We start from the raw sequence: 18,739 nt of genomic DNA, 5'->3' as shown, positions 1-18,739 counted from the left end.
ACTCCTTGGGGGAGGAGCAATTATTGTCTTCATTTCACTGATGAGGAAACTGAGGCTCAAAGAGACTTGCCCCCTCTGTGCCCTGCAGAGTGGCAGAGCCGGGATTTGAACCCAGTGCCTCTTAGACCCCTTGGGCCTGCCTGAGAAGGGCTCCCCCATGCTGAGAGAGGGACCTCTTTTCCCTAAAGTTCTGAGAACTTTTGGTCCTGATGCCCAGAGAGACCTCACTCTGCGGGGGGATAGGCTGGTCCTTGGTACTGGGAGAGCCCACAGCGCCCACAGCTGGCCATTCCCCGGCCACCATACCCAGCCCCAGGCAGACGGAGTGGCCCTGTCCCTTTAGTTCAGTGATGGCTGGAGGCCAGAAGGGTGCAGGCCCCAGGGAGGCCAGGACACCTGAGCCCAAGGAGGCCACAGTGCAGGACAGTGGTTTGCAATGATCCAAAGTCAGAGAAACAGGGGTCCTAGTCCCTGCTCAGCCTCTTTCTAGCTGGTGATGCAGGTGAGGCTCTCAGCCTCAGTTTCCCCATCTGTACAATGAGGAAATAACTTGGCCTCCTGATGGGCTGTTGGGAGACTTCCCTGAGGAATTGCTTGAGCATCTCTAGCCTGGTGCCCGGAGCGTGTTAAGAGCCCCCTGCCAGGCTGTCACAGTGGTCCTCCAGGGCGCAGGGTCTGGGAAGTCCCTCCTCAGGTTCCCTTCCTGCTGCCCTGCTCCCGGGAACATTCAGCATTGTTTGAGGAGGAGCTGAAGAAGATCCAGGACCACACTGTGTTGCAGGTGACGGAGGCTCAGCGCTGGGAGGACAGCTGGACATGCTCCATGCCACCGTCCAGGGCTTGTGCTGTGACCCCCTGTGAGCCTGCCACAGATAAAGTCTCCTCCTGTGTGGATCCAGCTTCTGTGGTTTACTCACTTATTGCTTCATTCACCCAGTCATTCCTTCACTCATTCCTTCACTCACTCACTCCTGCACTCATGTACTCATTCATGCATTCGTTCATTGTTTCACTCACTCATTCAATACGTTCTGGTCCCTGCCATGGGCCGAGCACTGTAACTTCACCAGTGAGTATGACCCCACGTGGTCCCTGCCCACCTGGAGCTCAAATCCACTGTGTGACCTGAAAGAGGGCTGTCCCTCGGGTTAGCAGGGGTGATGAGCACCAGGAATCCACTTCTGAAAGTAGAGGCCACCCATGCAAAGAAAAGAACGGAGAAAACCCATGCTTGGCACTTCATCGACAAAAAAAAATAATTAAAAGTTAAGAAAAATAAAGATATCCTACATTTAACAAAATGTGGGTTCTAATCACAAGTGTGCACTCATTCCTACAACCAATGAGAAGTAATCCAGAGTGGACTGGGTATTTGTAACACATTCTTCCGGCCAATAATAGCATTTCAGTAAACATGTTCCAGGGCCTCATGATTTTCCTAAGGCCTCTGTGATCCTCCAACACTTAAATCTTTCTCCTTGGAAGCCTCTGTCCTGTCACCCTCCTTGTCGAATGGCTCTTCCACTGTTCGGGGGCCTACCCTGCACGGCCACACTCGTCAGTGACTCTCCACGTTGTTTGGACAGGCTGCCCGCATTCCTCCATCAGCCTCACGAGCTCCTGTTTCTTTGGCAAGGTTGGTGTTTTCACTGGGTGATCACCTGGCATCCTTCTTTGCAGCGGTTTGCATCTTCCCACGCTGTGTCTCCTCTGACGACTGTGGGAGGCAGGTCTTTTGTCCCCATCTTACAGGTGAGGAAGCTCAAGTCGAGAAGGCTGGACAACCTGCTCCAAGTCACAGCCAGCGTGATGCCTCGGCAGGGTTTGGGCCCCCAAAGCAGACAAGGATATAGGGCAAGTGGTTTGTTTGCAGGTGATGGAGGAGGCCCGAGGGAGGCCATGGGGAAGGGAGCCTGGAGGAGGAGAGCCAGTGCGGGGCCTGACGAGGGAGCACTGAGGTGAGCATCCATCCTAGTCCTGTTGGGAGACGAGATCCCACCCGGACTGGCTCTGTCCCCGTGGGTGGAGGGTTTACCCCGGGTCATGAAGGCTTCTGTGCTACAGGCTGGCACAGGCTTGCAGGAGAGGAAGCTCCCGGTGCAGGAGAGAGCCCTCAGGCAGAGAGTGGATGCAGGTGCTCCAGGGGGACACTGTGGGCCTGCTGGGGACTGGCTCCCAGGGAGTGCAGGGACTCAAGTGGGCTGAGGGAACTGAAGGGCAGCAGCAGCAATGTCTGCAGCGGGGGTCTGCACACATGTCCCACACTTATGCCCCCAGAAAGGCTGCTCTGCATGGCATTTCTCCTCCCAGATGCGTAGTTGGCCCAAACCGCCCCTCCACTCCACACCCCCAACTCCTTTCCACTCGTCTCAGGTTACTAGAAATTCAGAATATTTTAGTTGGTGTTGGAGCCCAGAGACTTTTGTTTGTCCTGCCCATGTTCTAACATTGCTGGCTTTTTAAAGATCTCAGGGCTTTGACTCCAAAACAGCAAGATGATGAGGATCCCAGAGAGCTTTCTGGAAGCAAGACTTTATGCTTTGCAATACTGCCATCCCACCAGCTCTTCTCAAAATCCCTCCAGGACACAGACTCACAATCTTGGGTCCTCAGATTGCTGAAAGACTGCGCCTTCAGCAAGTGATCGGCGTGGGTCGGCAGGACGCACCGAATGGTTGAGTGAGGAATTCAGCCAATCCTCTTCCCGGAAAGCCATGATCACACCGGACGTGCTGTCAGAAAACAACCTCTGGGAAGAGACCAAAGACATACAACCAACTGAGGAGCATTTGAAGCTAAGGGAAGAACAGTGAGAGTCGTGGTGTTTTTGCCCAGGGCAGGTCCCGTCCCCACCCCCTCAGTGTGACGGCCCTGTGAGCGGCGCAAGCCTGAATGGGGGTGGCTTCACTGTCAGAGGTTGCCCACTTGATGTCGCCATGTGTGGGCAAAGCCCGGCCCCTAAGCATTTCTGGAAACAGTAGCCATCTCAGTGGCAAGCTGACGTGGAAGGTCAACTTTGTAGCCGCCTGAGGTTGGATCTAGAACAGAGCAGCGAATCAGCCAGGAAGGTGAGACAGACAACCACACAATGAGACAGACACAGCGGCCTTGATGGGCTGCACATAACCCCAGGGGGTCTGAAAGGTTGTGTGCTTGTGCAGGCCTGTGCTCAATCAGGTGAGACCAGGAAGATGGGCATTGTGGGGATGCTTAGAGACCTGCCACCAGCCTAGGCCCTGCCCCCAGGGGTTGCTGCCTCCCAGGAAGTCCAAGTTGACTGAAAGGACAATGCCCAGCCCTGTCGAAGGTCCCTGTCCACTCTGGGGCTCCCATGGAGAGAGGCCTTCCCACCTGGAAACTTCTCCCCAGGTCTTCTTCAGAGGCTGAAACGAGGTGCTCTCAGAGCAGAGAAGATGGTGAGCAGTGAGGAGAGGCTCCTGAGGAGTCGGCCCTCCTGGGGAAGGAAGCAAATGAGCTGGGATGGTGGAGTTGTCCCTGCTTGCTCTGGCCTCAGCCCCCTCAGTGTACATCTCCCTCCTGGAGGGGACAGGAGCCTAGGGAACCCGGGAGAGCACACCCGGGCCGCGATGAGCAACACTCCCAAGGAGGAGGATCTGAGCTCAACGCAGGATCAGCCCAGGTAGGAAGGGAGCCTTTCGCCACCAGGACACTCGAGTCAAGGTCAGCGTGCCCCTGCAGGAATGATCTCCCTGCCTGTTCTATACGTCCCTGTGGGCCACTGACTGCTTAGGGACTGGCTTCTGACCAGCAGACCCAGCACAAGTGACAGGACGACCCTTCCCAGATTCCATCACCGAGGCTGTCATTCTCTCTCACTCGCTCTCTTGTGTTCCCTCTTCCCTCTCCCCTTGTTCCCCTCTCTCAGTCTGTCTAACCCCTGGACCTGGGGACATACATGGACGTCCTGAGCTCCCCTATGCAGAGGCCCACGCAGAAGAAAACCAAGGGAGTGCCCTGGCCAACAGACAGAAAGGAGCCAGGCTCTCAGTGAAGCTGATCCTGACCGAGCCCACAGGAGTAAGCTTGACAGCACATCTCACCCTGGTCCAGCCTCAGTGGAGGCCACAGCCCCAACCTGGAGGTCGTCATGAGCAGAGGCTCCAGCTCAGTTGTGCAGGATTCCTGGTCCACAGAGATGGAGAGAGAGTGAATATTTGCGGTTTACAGATGCAGGGTGGGGAGCAGTGTTGTCAGAGAGGAGGAGACACCTCACACCATCTCCCAGTTCCCAGGTCTGGCCTGCCCTTCTCCCTCCTCTCCCCTCCAGGCTCTCTGCAGCCACAGTGCCCAGCTCTCTAACCTCCTCTGGCCAAACTCACTTCTGCCTGGGTGTCTCCACACCAGCAGTGCCTTCTCCCTGGCACGCTGATCACAGGTGAGTGCAGCGCTGGGTCCTCATGTCATTCTGGTCACAGCAAATGTCACCTCAGTCAGGCCTTTCAGACCCTCCTACCCAGTGAGACCCCAGCCCTCCCTGCAGGACAATCTTTATTTTCATTCCAGTTCATGCTCTCCTCTTTCACGTGTCTCTGATTTTGTGCTTTTGTCCATCTGCCTCCAGACTGAGCTCCTGGTGGGCAGGGACCACTGGGTAGATTTCAGCACCACCCTTGGGCCCACCAGGGCTCCCGGCCCAGGGTGATGGCTTGGCACATAGCTGCCGAATGAACAAATAGGGGCATCTTGGATCCCTCCTTCCTGCTTTTGCTCCACTCAGTCGGTGAAGAGGAACACTAGTAATAGGAAGTGCAAGTGGGTCCTGAGGCAGGCGGAGGGTCAGCATGACTTCTGCATGACTCCTCCTTTCCCCAAATGGCTCCAGCAAAGCTCAGTGGGCACCACTGACACAGGAGGCTGCCACCTGATGGCCAGCACAGGAACTGCAGCCTCAGGCAGGGACAGCACAGCACCAGGCAGGCAAGTATTTCTTGTGGAGAAATGCCTATCCAAACGCATTGCCCATTTTTCATTGTGCTATTTGTATTTTATTGTTGAGAGGGGAGAATGTATTATATATTCTCAATAGTAGACCTTTATCAGATACGTAAAGATCTGTAAACATATTCTCCCCTTCTGTGAGTCGTCTTTTCGCTTTCTTGATCGTGTCTTTCAACACACTCAAGTTTTACTTTTCATGAAGTTTAATTGATCTGTTTTCCCTTTGGTTGCTTATGTGTTGGGTGCCACAATTACAAAAACATTGCCTAATCCAGGGCCATGTTTTCTTCCAAGAGTTTTATAGTTTTAGGTCTTACATTTACATCTTTGATGGTAAGAAGATGTAACATTTTTGGATATGGTGTGAGGTAGGGGTTCACCTTTATTCTTTCACATGTGGATATCCACCTGTCCCAGCACTACTTGTTGAAAAGATTATTCCCTCCTCATTGTCTTGGCATCTCAAATAATTCTAGAATCTGTGGTTGTTGCAGGTGGTGTGACTTACAGTTCCTTAGAATTTTTCTTTACATGAAGGTTGCTTTTCCCTGGCCTTGTGGACTTTCACCCACTGCATATGTAGACTGATCATTAGCGAAATAATCATATCAGGTATTTGGACTAGTTTTTTCTTTGCTTGCGGTGGGTATGTAAGTCCACACCCTGTTACTCCCTGATGGCTGGGTGGACCACATTGCACCATTGTTCTGGCCTGGATTATCGCTGTATCCTTCTAACTGGTTTCTCTGCCTCTATATTTGACCCGCAATCTATCCTCAATGCACCAATTTGAGTGACCCTTTAAAACAAGATGTCACACCCTGACATTGTGAAATCTCTCAAGGGGCTCTCCATTTCTCTCAGAGGGAAAGTTCAAGTCCTTATGATGGACCTCAAGCCCAATACAGTTGGTCGCACACTCTCTCTGACATCATCTTTGGCCAGTCATCCCCTGTACCATTTGCTCCAGTCCCTCTGCCCTCCATTATGCTCCTGGTACATGCCAGGCACTCTCCCACCTGTAGACTTGTACTCTGTGTTCCTTCCACTTGGAATCCTCTTCCACATGATGATTTCATGCCTCATCTTCTTCACTATCTTTAATTCTGTGTTCAAATGTCATCTTGGTGAGGCTGTATTGACCATGTCATTTAAAATATAAACTATCCTCTTGTCCTGACACTCCCTATCCAACTTGTTCCCCTTTCATTTTTCCCCTTAGCACTAACACCCTATAAAATAATATATAATGATAAGAATCAGTGTTCAATCAGGACACGAAAACCAACCAATAGATTGAGCAGGGACAGTTTATATAATGAACAATTAACCATAAACCTTTAAAGGGAACTATAGAGAATAGCCCAGAATTACAGTAGAGTAGTTAAGAAAGAAACAAATTTGGGAGAGGACCCCCTCGCCAAGGCTGCCTTCAGGCCTTGTTGGAGAAGGAATGATTGCAGCACAGGGAGGGTGGAGAAGATTGTCATGTTTCCCAAGGCCAGTACCAGTCCTTGGTCAGGGCAGAGCTCAGCAGGTAGGGAACAGCAGGCTGAGACTGGCAAACAGGAAAGCCCTGTCCCCTCCCAGGGGCAGGTAGGCTGAGGCTGGGATGCCTACTGGATTCACTGGGATTCCACTTACAGCGGTGCCACTCATTCTCCTTATTAAGCCATCCAAGGGGATCCACTGAATCCACTGTGGATCACCCACTGTGGGTGAGTCCATGTAGACACCCCTGAATTGTGCCACTGCTGGTTGTACTGCAGGAGAAAGAAAAAGAAAAGAATGGAAGCACCCTGGAATTAGGATGGAAGGCCCTTTGTCCTAAACCTTCTCTGACAAAAGCTGAACCCCTGCCAGGTGCAAAAGAGAAATGTCTACTGGGTGCAGCTCCATTATTGCAGAACAGACAATAGAGGGCAACACTCTGATGTTGTTACACAGGGGCAATCCATTGATAACTGGCACCATAATTCCCTTATTATTTTGTTTATGTATTCCATGCTTTTACTTCCAACTTGCCTCTATTGCTTTATTTGAAGTAAGATTTTGAAGACAGCATATGCTTGTATCAAGGTTTCTAAAAAAAGGTATTTTGACCCCCCAAAATGCCATTATTAGATCAAAACAACAGAAGAATTAAAAGTACAAAGTAGCTATACTATCAGTATATGCCTTAAGTAAATAGTTTACTGTCAAATTCCTCTTATATAAGAAAGCACCATGCAGTTTCATTTTAATGATGTTAGCCTCAATAATCTAGTATAATAATAAACTCCTTTGTAATGAGTAACTATATAAAATGAAGTTACAATAATTTACAATTTACGTCTGTGACATGACCCAACTACTCTCTACAAGCACCACTGAAATCTTGATTGATGCTTGGCTACCTTGTTCTACTAGAACTAATGGGAATATTTCACTGCCAACAAATTCTGTTTACCTACTGTGTAGTTTATAAGGGTTGAATTCTTCTCTACTTGAAAATCACCATTTTCATCTCTCCATATGGATACCTGTTTATTGGCAGATAGCTTTGCAGCCAGTATAGTTTTTTTCAGGAGAGTCTTATATAAGAAGTCATAAAATATGAGTATAAATAACTTACACTTAGGCAATTTTTCTTTTTCTTTTTTTTTCCCTGCTTGGAAAGATTTGCCCTGAGCTAACATCTGTTGCCAATCTGCCTCTCTTCTTTCTCCCTTCCCAAAGCCCCACTACATAGTTCTATATTCTACGTGTAAATCCTTCTAGTTCTTCTACACGAACCACTGCCACAGCATAGTCAATGAGAGACGAGTGGTGTGGTTCGCGCCTGGGAACTGAACCTGGGAGTCCAAAGCGGAGCGTGCCAAACTTTAACCGCTAGGCCATCAGGGGTTGCTCCAGGAAATTTTTCTAGAAAAAAATTGGAATTAAGGTGTATGATTTATTTCTAAAAATTTCATAACATACTTTAAAACATGAAATGCTCAACATGTTTAAAAGCACTTTACCACTCAGTTTACCTTAACAAAGAGATAGCAAACATTTTGAGAAATATACTTTCAACAGGAAAGTCCAATTGTAGCTTTATGCTTTTGTAGACCACTCCCAATAACGTGGCTTAAAAAATATAACTGTAAGATTCTCTCAAGAAAATGTATTTCATTTCTATAAAAATCGTTCTTTACAGTGTCTCAATGTTTGTTTCCTACTAAGCTTCTCAATGTTCTTTAGGCTTAACAATATAGTAGAATTAAGCTCCTATAATCTAGCTTTTAATCCCACAATCCAGAAAGCTCTATCTCAAGGTCATCAACGACCTCTTAAATCACCGAATAATATTATTCCCATTTTATAAGTGCGAATACTAGGTTTTAAAGAAGTCAAGTTCATGCCCAATATTGTTTAGCTAGTAAGAGGCAGAGCCTAGATATGACTGACTCCTGCTGTCTGATTCTAAAATCCATAAGCATAACCTCTAGGTATACAGCCAAACATAACACTCTGTATTCTTGCAACAGAATAAATGCATTTGCTTTTTCTTTAATATCTGTAACACGGTTCTTAACTATTCCAATACATTGGTTTCTCCCTTTCTGTAAATGAGAGTGTTCTTCAAAGTACCTTCCTTCCTCTCTGCTCTTCTCTATACATTCCCTCCACTCCCAGTTCTTGAATTCATTTAACAAGCATTTATTTTATTGAGTCCATACAATTAAAGACCCATGGAAAAACAATGAAAAAAAACCAGTCCCTGGCCTTGAAGGATTTACAGACTACTAGGGGAGAAAGCCCTATAAGCAAGTCCAATACTATTTTCAAAAAAAAAAAAAAGTTTGAGTCTGCACAAACACAGAAGGCTATCTATGCCACACAGCACGGGTTTTCAAGCCTTTTCTGAGGAGGACTACAGTTTTTTAGGAAATAGCGTTTAAAATTTCCAAAAGAGCACGCAAGACCTAGAACTTCCCTGATCCACTGTCCCCTTCCCACTACAAGCCATGTTTTTTCTAAGACTCTTAAGAACATCATTTGAAAACCACTATATTCTAACATCTTAATAGTTTTGCCTTTCATGCCTAGGTCTTTAATCTACCTGGAATGGATTTTTGTGTATGGAGTAAAGTAGGGTTCCAATTTGAATTTTTTCCATACTGATATCTAATAGTCCCAGGACCACTTAAAGAAACGCCCCTCCTTTGCCCTCTGCTCTGTAAGAGCACTTCTATTAAAAGAAATCAAGTTTCTGGATACACGTGGAACTGGATTTGGGTTCTCTACTGTTTTCCACTGGTCTAACACTGTGCTAATACCAAAGTGCTTTAGTTACTATAGCTTTATATATAATAAATCAGGATATCTCATAGATCAAGTCTTCTCACCTTGACCTGCTGCTTAAAAAATATCTTGGCTATTCTTAGTCCTTTGTATTTCCATATGTATTTTAGAAAAGACACGTAATTTTGAGCTCTGTAATTTCCTGGAAAACTGTAAAATACCCACAAAACAAATCTAGATCAGTGTTTCTCGACCGGGGCAATTTTAACACCCCCACCTCCCACCCCAGGGACATTCAGCAACGTCTGGAAACATTTTTGGTTGTCACAAAGTGGGGGGTAGGTACTACTGGCCTCTAGTGGGTTGAGGCCTGGGAGATGCTGCTAAGCATCCCACAGTGCACAGGACAGCTGCCACAACAAAGAATTATCCCATTCAAATTTTAATAGTGCCACTTTTGAGAAACCCTGTCCCAAATAAATCAAGGGGCAAATTTGCATGGGCCCATTAAAGGCCAGGGAACGTCTACCAAAAACAATAATTTAGTTTTAGAAAAACTGAACTGCCATGTGCCAAATGAGATTTACCCCAATTCATTAAAAAAAAAATCATATTATTTGCATAGACCAAAAGGCTTATCTTCCTCTTCTCTATAGCAGGGACATTTGCAGGAAGCTTATTGGAGGGGTTAAGTCTTTAAAATACAAAGTTATAAAGAAACAAGACATATCCAGAAGATATTTAAAAAAAAAAAAGAAACTCATAGAAATCAGTAAGAAACAACCCAATAGAAATATGGGCAATCTAAATAGGCAATTCACTAAAAGGAATATTCAAATGACCAATAAACATATAAAAAGATGCTCAACCTCATTAGTCACCAGAGAAATACCAATTCAAACTCACGAGAACACCATCCATGCACCAGAATGGCTAAAATTTTAGAAGACTGGACATATCAAGTGTTAACAAGAATGCTGAACAACGTAATTCCCATATACTACTGGATGTAGGGAAGGGGTTGCATAAATTGGTTCAACCACTTGGGAAAATGTTGGCAGTCTCTACTATAGCTGAACATATCCATACACTATGACCAGCAATGCCATTCCTAGGGATATATCCAACAGAAAATACTTACCTATTTGCAAAAGAATGAACAAGAATGTTCATAAAAGCATTAAAAACCTAATGTAGAAACCATCCAAATGTCTAATAACTGCAGAACAGATTAATAAACTGTGATATGTTCATAGAAGTAAATAATATACCACAACAATAACTACTACTATATGCAACAACACAAATGAATCCCCAAAATACAATGTTAAGCAAAAGTACGCAGACTCGAGAGTACAGATATCACTCCATTTCTATAAAGAGGCAAAACTCATCAATGGTGACAGAAGGGAGGATAGCCAATACCTGTGGAGAGAAAGGATAGTGACTAGAAAAGAGCATAAGAAGGGGCTGTAGGGTGTTGGTAATATCCTATTTTTATCTAGGTGGTAGATACACGAGTGTGTTTACTTTGTGAAAATTCATCAAGCTATACACCTAGGATTTGTATGTTTTTCTGTATTTAGCTTATATCTTACTAAAGAATTTGCTTAAAAATGGAAAGAATCCAACCCTGATTTATCGCATCTGATGCTTCAAGAGACTATTCTAAACAGCCTAAACTCACAATGATGCTAAAATGCAAGTTGTGTATATATTGACAACTGATTTTTTACCAAGGAACAAAGGCAATGCAGTGATAAAGGATAGCCTTTTCAATAAATGGTGCTGAACAATGAGATATCCATAGGCAAAATAAATGAACTTGGATCCATACCTCACACCATATACCAAAAATAACTCGAAATGGATTTTAGACCTAACAGTAAAACCTAAAACTATATTTGATAGAAAAACACTTGTATTCAAAATATATAAATAACTCTCAAAGCTTAATAATAAGAAAAAAAATAGGCAAAAGTTTCAAAAAGACATTTTATCAGAGAAGATATACAGATGGCTCATAAGCACATGAAAAGACGCTCAACATCATAAGTCATCAGGGAAATGCAAATTAAAACCACAATGAGATACCACACTACATGCCTATTAGAATGGCAGACAAGACTGACCATACCAAGTGTAAGCAAAGATGTAGAGAAATGGGAACTCTCCGACACTGCTGGTGGGAATGTAAAATGGTATAATGTATAAACACTTTGGGTAACAGTTTGGAAGTTTCTTAAAGAGTTAAACATAAGTGATCCACTCATTCTACTCTTATGTATTTGCCCATAAAAAGGAAAGCACATGTCCATAACAAAGACTTACATACAAATGTTCATAGCAGCTTTATTTGTAATAGCCCAAAACTAGAAACAACTCACATATACATCAACACGTGACTGGATAAACAATTTGTAGTATATCCATAGAACAGAACCTTACTCAGCAACACAAAGGAACAAACTGTTGACACACACAACATGGATGAATTTCAAAAGAATTATGTTAAGTGACAGAAGCTAGACAAAACTGGTGTACGAATTGTCTGATTCCATTTATATAAACTCTAGAAAATGCAAACTAATCTATAGTGATAGAAAGCAAATCAGTGGTTGTTTGGGGAGAGAAAGTCACAGAGGGGTGGGAAGGAGGGATAACAAAGGTGCATGAGAAAACTTTTGAAGGTAATGGATATGTTCACTATCTTGACGCTGACTGAAAGTTTCATGGAGGTACACCTTATGGTGGAGGCCGTAACTTATCAAAGCGTACCATTTATTTTATTTTATATTTTTTCATTTCTATATTTTTATTTGGAAATGTTTATATCAGTACAGTGAAACTAAATTTTAGAGACACGGGATGTCATTAGTTTGGATATCATTAGTTTATTATAAAAGAGAGACATGGAAATTATTTACATGATGAAAGATTTCAGTACTTCAGTGGAATGGGCAGCTTCACGTGATGCCATTTCAATAGTGATTCATTTCAGTCTACATACTTTCCAAGAATGTCACCATCTCTAAATAAGAAATAATCCTTGTCGTCTAGAGCTACTTTGGTGCCTCCGTACTCTAGGAGAAGAACTTTATCTCCCACTTTCACACTAACTGGTTGAATCTCTCCACTCTTTCCTTTAGAGCCCAATGCAACAGCTACTACTGCTGCTTGCAATACTTTTCCTTGAGATTTTTCTGGAAGCATAATGCCTCCTTTGGTTACAGTTTCGGCTGCACTCCTTTCAACCAAAACTCGGTCAAAGAGGGGAAGAGACTTTCTAAATCCCTGTCCTGCCATGACTCCGGCTGCCGCAGCCCACGCTCCGCTCTAGCGCCGCCGTTGCAAGCAGAGACCCGCAGTCCCACCCTCGAGACACGTGAACTTGGGACAAGGCACCCTGCGCGCAGGCGCGCTCGCCCCGGGCCCCCGCCCCTCCCCGCGCGAGGGGGCGGCGAGGCAGCGCGTGCCGCGATTCGCCAGGAGGGCCCTGCGCAGGCCCTGACGTGAGGACCCCAAAGCGTACCATTTAAATAAATGCAGATTGATTTGTCAAGTATGTTTCAATAAAGCTTTTCTAAAAAAAATACAGGTTGTATATAAATATTATAAACCAGAGTTTCTATAATTAGCTCAAAATCAACTCCATTCATTCACACAACAAATAGTTATCTAGCACCTACTATACGCCAAGCACTCTGCCAGGTTCCAGGGTTACAATGGTAAGCAAACTGACATGGTTCCTGACCTCATGGAGAACACAGTCTGCTAGGGGAAGCAGAGATCAATAAAAGATGCACACAGACACATGGATAATAAAAACTTCACAGACAAGTGCTGTGAAGGAGACAAACAGTGAGATGACACAAAATAACAGGGAAACCAAATCTGATCTAACGGAAAGGTCAGCATGGCTCCCTCAAGGAAGTGAAATTTAAGCGATACCTAATGGAAGAGGAGGATAACAAGTTGAAGATGTAACTTTCCTCAGAAGAGACACTAACACAAGCAAAGGCTCTGAGGCAGAAGAAAGCATGACCCTTTGAAGGAATGGAAAGAAAGTCAAAAGGGCTAAGGGTCAAAACAGTGTAGACAACACTATTGGTCACCTCTCCAGTAACTATTCCATCTCCTCTTCCTCACTCCTAACAGAATCACACTTGGGTTCCAGCAGCCACCCTCCTCCACACATAGTCATGTGCTTTAGAGGAAGATGACTCCATTCTTGATTTTAGGAAGTGGATACGTTGAGACTTAAGTCAGTCATGGCCACCTCTTTTCTCCCTGCCAGTGATTAGTTAAAGAATGGCATGAGTGAAAGCAGGAAAAGAAGTTATTGCATGCTCTAAACAAGAGATGGTAGTTTGGACCAGGGAGTTGTCAATGGAGATAGAGATTTTCACGGAGAAATAAGGCAGAGCAATGTGTACAGGATGTCTCCTAGGTTTCTGGCTTAGGCAAATAACGACCAATCTTTTCCATATAGTCAAAGCCAGAGAAATATTTTTTAAAAATTAAGAGTCTTATGTTATTCTTAATATATTTCACTTAAATAAATCTAATTAGATCTATTCAAGGATCATACCTAAAACATATCTCATCCTCATGCAGGATACTGGCTTCAGAAGTTCATGCAAACTTATCAAGAATGAATGAGGCTAACTAGATTTTGTCTTACAATACAAATCAATGTTTTCTAAAATTCTAACTTATAATTAACAATCCTGCCTACAAATAACATCAATTTCTGAATATCATTTATTTTGCCTTGCTTGCTTCAAAAAATGATTTAAGCTAGCAAAATGTCCAAATCAATTAAAAGCCAAGCCAAGAATAAAGTAGTCCAAGGATTTCTGACCACTCTTGTGTTATCTAAAAATAATTCCAGAGAAATTAGATGGAGGTACCTAATGAATTATGCTCATCAAATTTATCAAATGAGGTCTCATAACAACAGTAATGAAGGTTCCTATTACACATACCAACAGACCCAGGCAAAAATATAACCTACCTTGACAAGTTGATGAAGTGCCATTTCTTTCAGAAGGTGGTGTACTTGGACTGCTGAAATGACGTGAAGCTCCTCGGCCCTCGCCATCGTTTGTAACACTCTTTGAGTGGCACGTACAACGACGTGACAACGGCACTTCAGCTTTTTCGCTTAAGCTTTCATCCGCTGGCTTCCCTCAAAGTGAAAGAACCTCTATTCATAATATTTCTAATTAAACAAACATTAATCATCTTCTCCAGCTACAGTGAGCAACCACTCGAATTTGCCCAGGATTGGGAGGTTTCCCAGGCTGTAAGACTTTCAGTGCTAAACCTGGGAAAGTACCTGGCAAATCTGGACAAGTTGGTCACCCTATCTGTAGCATCCAATTAGGACAGGAGAGAAACACTTATGATGTCAGAGACATTTATAGAGAAGTTGTCATCAATTTGCATAACTTACAAAAAGATAATAGTCAAAGATTAATAATGTAATAAAGGCACAACCACTTGAGTATTCGTTTATATTGAGACTTATTAAAATATCGAGCAGGGAGGATTAAAAGAAAGACCAAAAGTATATTCTTAGTTACTGCTATTTCTTTAAATGAATCATTCTGGATAAAAAGTACTTTATTATATTTTTTTCAAGTCCCAATAATCAAGGTGAATATATCAACCAAATACTTACCACGAAGAAGAGACTGTTGCCACGATAAAGCAGCACAAAGTAAGACTAAGCTTTTCCCACTTTCTGTAGGGCTCTCCAACAAACAATGCTGCTTACTTTTTAATCCTCGGACAATCTATTGACACAAAAACAATAAAAAAAAATCAGTAAACAATTTACTTCATTAGGGTCTGTCTCCATCACAAGTACAAACACAACAAGAAGTAAGGTTGTACTTGAGGGAACATAGCAATAGCAGAAGGGAGAATTAGTATTTCGTTCAATCTAGACCTTATTCCTTTATCTTTCTCCCTAAAATTATGTTGGACTTAAAAGCATATAGGCATAAAAGAAATGAACAAAGCAATTTGTGCCTTAATGATGCAAGCACCGTCATTTCTGTAAAACTAGAGTACACTAATACCTTTGAAGACAACTTAATGGAGGATACTGCTAGAGAGAGTGTAAATCGCTACAACCACTTTGGACAGAAATTAACAATTTCTAGCAAAGTTGAAGATACCCAACACCAGGAAGTCCAGTCCTATGTATATATCCAAAACCTTTCCCACAGGAACATAAGGAAACATACATAAGAAAGTTCATAGCAGCATTGTTTAGAATTGCAAAAGAATGTAAACAACTTAAATGTCTGTCGAAAGGAAAATGGATAAAAAATTCTGGTATATTCATGCAATGCAATACTACACAGCAATTAAAATAGATTAACAATCACTAAGGCTACTTCTTAAAAATAATGTTAAGCAACTAAAAACACTTCTGAACAAATATAGGTACAGTATCATATCATTGTACAAAGTTTAAAAACAGGTAGAGTAATGCTCTATATTGTTTACAGATACATACATATGTAACAAAAGTATAACAACACGTCTAGGAAAGAAAAAGAATAAATTCAGCATACTAGTAATGTTACTTGCAAACAAGGTATAAAGTAAATATGGCAAAATATTAAGATGGAACAACTCTGGAAAGTTGGCTTACTCATTTGTCTATTAATTTTCTATATCATTGAAACATCTCAAAAAATATGGTGAGAAATATAGTATTCTGTGTAAAAGACAGTAAATACTTTGTAGAAAGTAGTAATTCCTTAAAGTAAATAGAAGTTCCAAATGAGCTGAGAATAGTTTTCAGAATATTCTCCTTTGCCTCCTAACCATATACAATTCATAGCGATCAGGATTATTTTTCAAAAGGTTACATGTTCTTCCATGAACCCAGCAAATATTTTCAATCCATTTACTATCTGAGAAAATGAATGTAGTCACAGATTCAGTATATGTTATGAATTATCAGCATCTTTATCTTAATGAATACTTAACTGCTGAAAAATACTTTCAGAATTCATTATAGCAAGCTATGATGGACAAGCTTTACAAGGAAAGTTCATCTTCACCCCACCAACTGTACATTCAGACCATATTGAAGAGTCATGCTTTCTTGTTTACTTAGATTCCTAACTGCAGCAGAAATGAAAATCAAGACTGAAACAATGCCATTCAAAGAAAACCAGATACCCAACTAGACTAGGACAGAAGTCTAGAAATAAAAAGGGGATTCCTAAATGTATAAACAAAACAAATGCAAGTAAAAGAATTTCCTAGTCTTAACCATCACAGTGGTTGAGAACATGTCTCGGAATCTGACAAATCCGGATTTGTATCCCTACTCTGCCAAAACTGTGGACCAGGAGGTAGAAGTACAAGTTCTAGATCAGGTTCCCACAACTCAGATGTGTTTCCTTGATCATGTCTTCACTTCTCTAGACTAAGATCCTTATTTGTAATAATCCCTAATTGAAAAACTGTTGTAAGGGAGAAAATGCCTTGGCACACAGTAGGTGCTTGATAATTCTGATTTAAAGGTCAGAAGGGTATAATGAAAAGAAGATGGGCTTTGGAGTAAAGCAAGCCTAAGTGTGAGTCCCACTGTGTGAATCACTGAACCTCAGTCTGTTTCTTCATCTGTGCAATGGAGATAAGATTATCTACCCGATAGAGTTTTGACGAAAATTAGCCAGGCATTGAGATAAGAATTAAGTAAGGTAATGGGTAGAACGTGCCTAAACTCCAGTACTTGACACAGAGGAGGTGATCTACTTTAATCCCCACCTCTTCTAAACCACCTATGCTTAATCTAGGATCCAGAGACGGAAGTCAGAGACTGTGATCTCTTGCTGTTGCGTGCAGAAGTCTTGGTACATGACTGCATTTCTCTGAAGAGAATGTCCGTGGATTTCTCATTCCCAGAGCTATATCCTAATAAAATAACTGAAAACAGAGGGGAGACTGATATGCACTGTTATCAACTGAGGACTTCCTTGCAATAGTGAAAAAAAACGGCGAATTCGACCTGGGGATGGAGGGATGGCTAAAAGAGCAACTCAACAGCTTATGAAGCCAATTATACCCTGACCCCTAGCCTATGTGTTCCAAAACAAGCTAAGAACCACTATTCTGAGGTATTTCCCGGTTCTAATATTCTGTGATTCTATCTGTGCAACTCTTGAGAAGAGATTTGGTGGACTCTAATCCCTTCACCCCAGCCAATAACGCAACGCTGGCTAGTTCCTCAGATACAGCCTAGAAATCCATCCCGCCCGCAGTCGCCGCAATCCCCCAGGGGATAAAGGACGAGCCCCCATCCCCCTCCCGCCGTCGTCCCCGCCGCCACGAGTCAGCGGGGGGCCCAGGGGGCCCGGGCCCTCTCCCCGGGGGTCGGGACAGGCTCCCTCCGGCCTCCGCGTGCTCAGACCCCCGAGGCCCGGGGACGCGGTCACCCCGACGGCCCGCACGGCGGCCAGGCGAGAGCAGAAGGCTCCCTTCGGGCAGGCTGCGCGCCGCCCCACGAGAGACAGCTGCCTGTTCTGAGGAAAACCGAGGCAGCGCTGCCTGGGCTCCGAGTCCCGGGAGAAAATGAAACGGTATCCGCGAGCACACACGGCGGAGCCTGGCAGAGAGGCGAGGCCCCAACCCTCTCGCCTCCTCACCGGGCTGCCACTCCCTGGCCAAGCGCGGACTCCGGCGCCTCACCCGCTCCCTCCTCCGCTCTCTCCAGGCCTCGCGCCCGCGCTCTCCTGGACGAATTCCCGCCTCCCGCCCCCTCGACTCCCAGCACCCAATCACCCGCCAGAGCAGAAACCAAGCAACCAATCCCGGCGCGAGGTTAGGGGGCGCGCACCCTGGGCCCCGAGGAAAGCCTCCGCAATAAAAACCAACGCAAAGTATTTCATGGCCAGGAGGCGAACGCTTGAAGAGCGAAGGACGGGAGCAGACCGCAGGGTTTAAAGGAAAAGTCTTCTCCGTTTTGAGATTTTGAAACCACGACTTAACCCGTGCATCCGTTTCCTTGGAAACTCGCAGTCTCATTCTTCAGGTCTGTAGACCAAGCGAAAGGAAACCCTTTGAAGCCTTGCCGGGTTCTTCCCAGAGCGCCCGTCAGCGCCGCTCAGCTCACGCTTCCGAGCTTCACGGCGGCCCGGGTGTGGCACAGACGGAGGCGGGAACTGCCAGACGCCTGAGCCCGGCCAGGCGACAAGGCTGGTTGACGACTGGCCGCAGAACCTCAGGATGTTCGAGGCTGCCCCGGATAGCGAGTTCACCCAGAGCAACGCTCTAGAGCGCTCCCGCCCCGGCCGCTTCTGCTCCATCAAGGCTCATCCGCCTTCTGTCCCTCCTAACACCGGGTTGTTATTCTTTGCCACGAAGTACACTTCAGCTTCCTCGAAGGTAGGGAGTTAATCATGATCTCTCCAAATTGTGATTTTGTCACTTTCTGAGTAACTTAATCTTGGCTCCAGTCCTAGTGTCTCAAAAAAGCAAA

General features: G+C 44.4%; 2 long non-coding RNA genes and 1 pseudogene across 5 annotated transcripts; all 3 read right to left on the bottom strand.

Annotated features, from left to right (window-relative positions):
• Positions 1-3,296: 3,296 nt before the first annotated feature.
• LOC147911225 (uncharacterized) lies at positions 3,297-4,498 on the bottom strand. The gene is made up of 3 exons (XR_015551404.1): positions 4,341-4,498; positions 4,062-4,143; positions 3,297-3,454 (listed from the first exon to the last, which is right to left on the bottom strand). It is a non-coding gene; the product is annotated as an uncharacterized LOC147911225 (long non-coding RNA).
• A 1,753-nt stretch (positions 4,499-6,251) lies between these two features.
• On the bottom strand, positions 6,252-18,348 carry LOC147911223 (uncharacterized). 4 transcript variants are annotated; one of them, XR_015551401.1, is made up of 4 exons: positions 18,250-18,348; positions 14,915-15,029; positions 14,246-14,419; positions 6,252-6,722 (listed from the first exon to the last, which is right to left on the bottom strand). It is a non-coding gene; the product is annotated as an uncharacterized LOC147911223 (long non-coding RNA). The 4 variants fall into 4 exon arrangements; XR_015551400.1 differs by lacking the exon at positions 18,250-18,348 and adding an exon at positions 17,907-17,972; XR_015551403.1 differs by lacking the exon at positions 18,250-18,348 and adding an exon at positions 17,907-17,972 and having other exon boundaries at positions 14,246-14,414.
• Positions 12,103-12,587, bottom strand: LOC147911224 (10 kDa heat shock protein, mitochondrial pseudogene; annotated as a pseudogene).
• Positions 18,349-18,739: the final 391 nt, after the last annotated feature.

This window comes from Ceratotherium simum, unplaced genomic scaffold, assembly GCF_057802395.1.
Source record: "Ceratotherium simum simum isolate JZ-2026a unplaced genomic scaffold, ASM5780239v1 HiC_scaffold_46, whole genome shotgun sequence".
Classification (NCBI taxonomy): Eukaryota; Metazoa; Chordata; class Mammalia; order Perissodactyla; family Rhinocerotidae; genus Ceratotherium; species Ceratotherium simum.
This window is presented reverse-complemented; position numbering and strand designations above follow the sequence as displayed.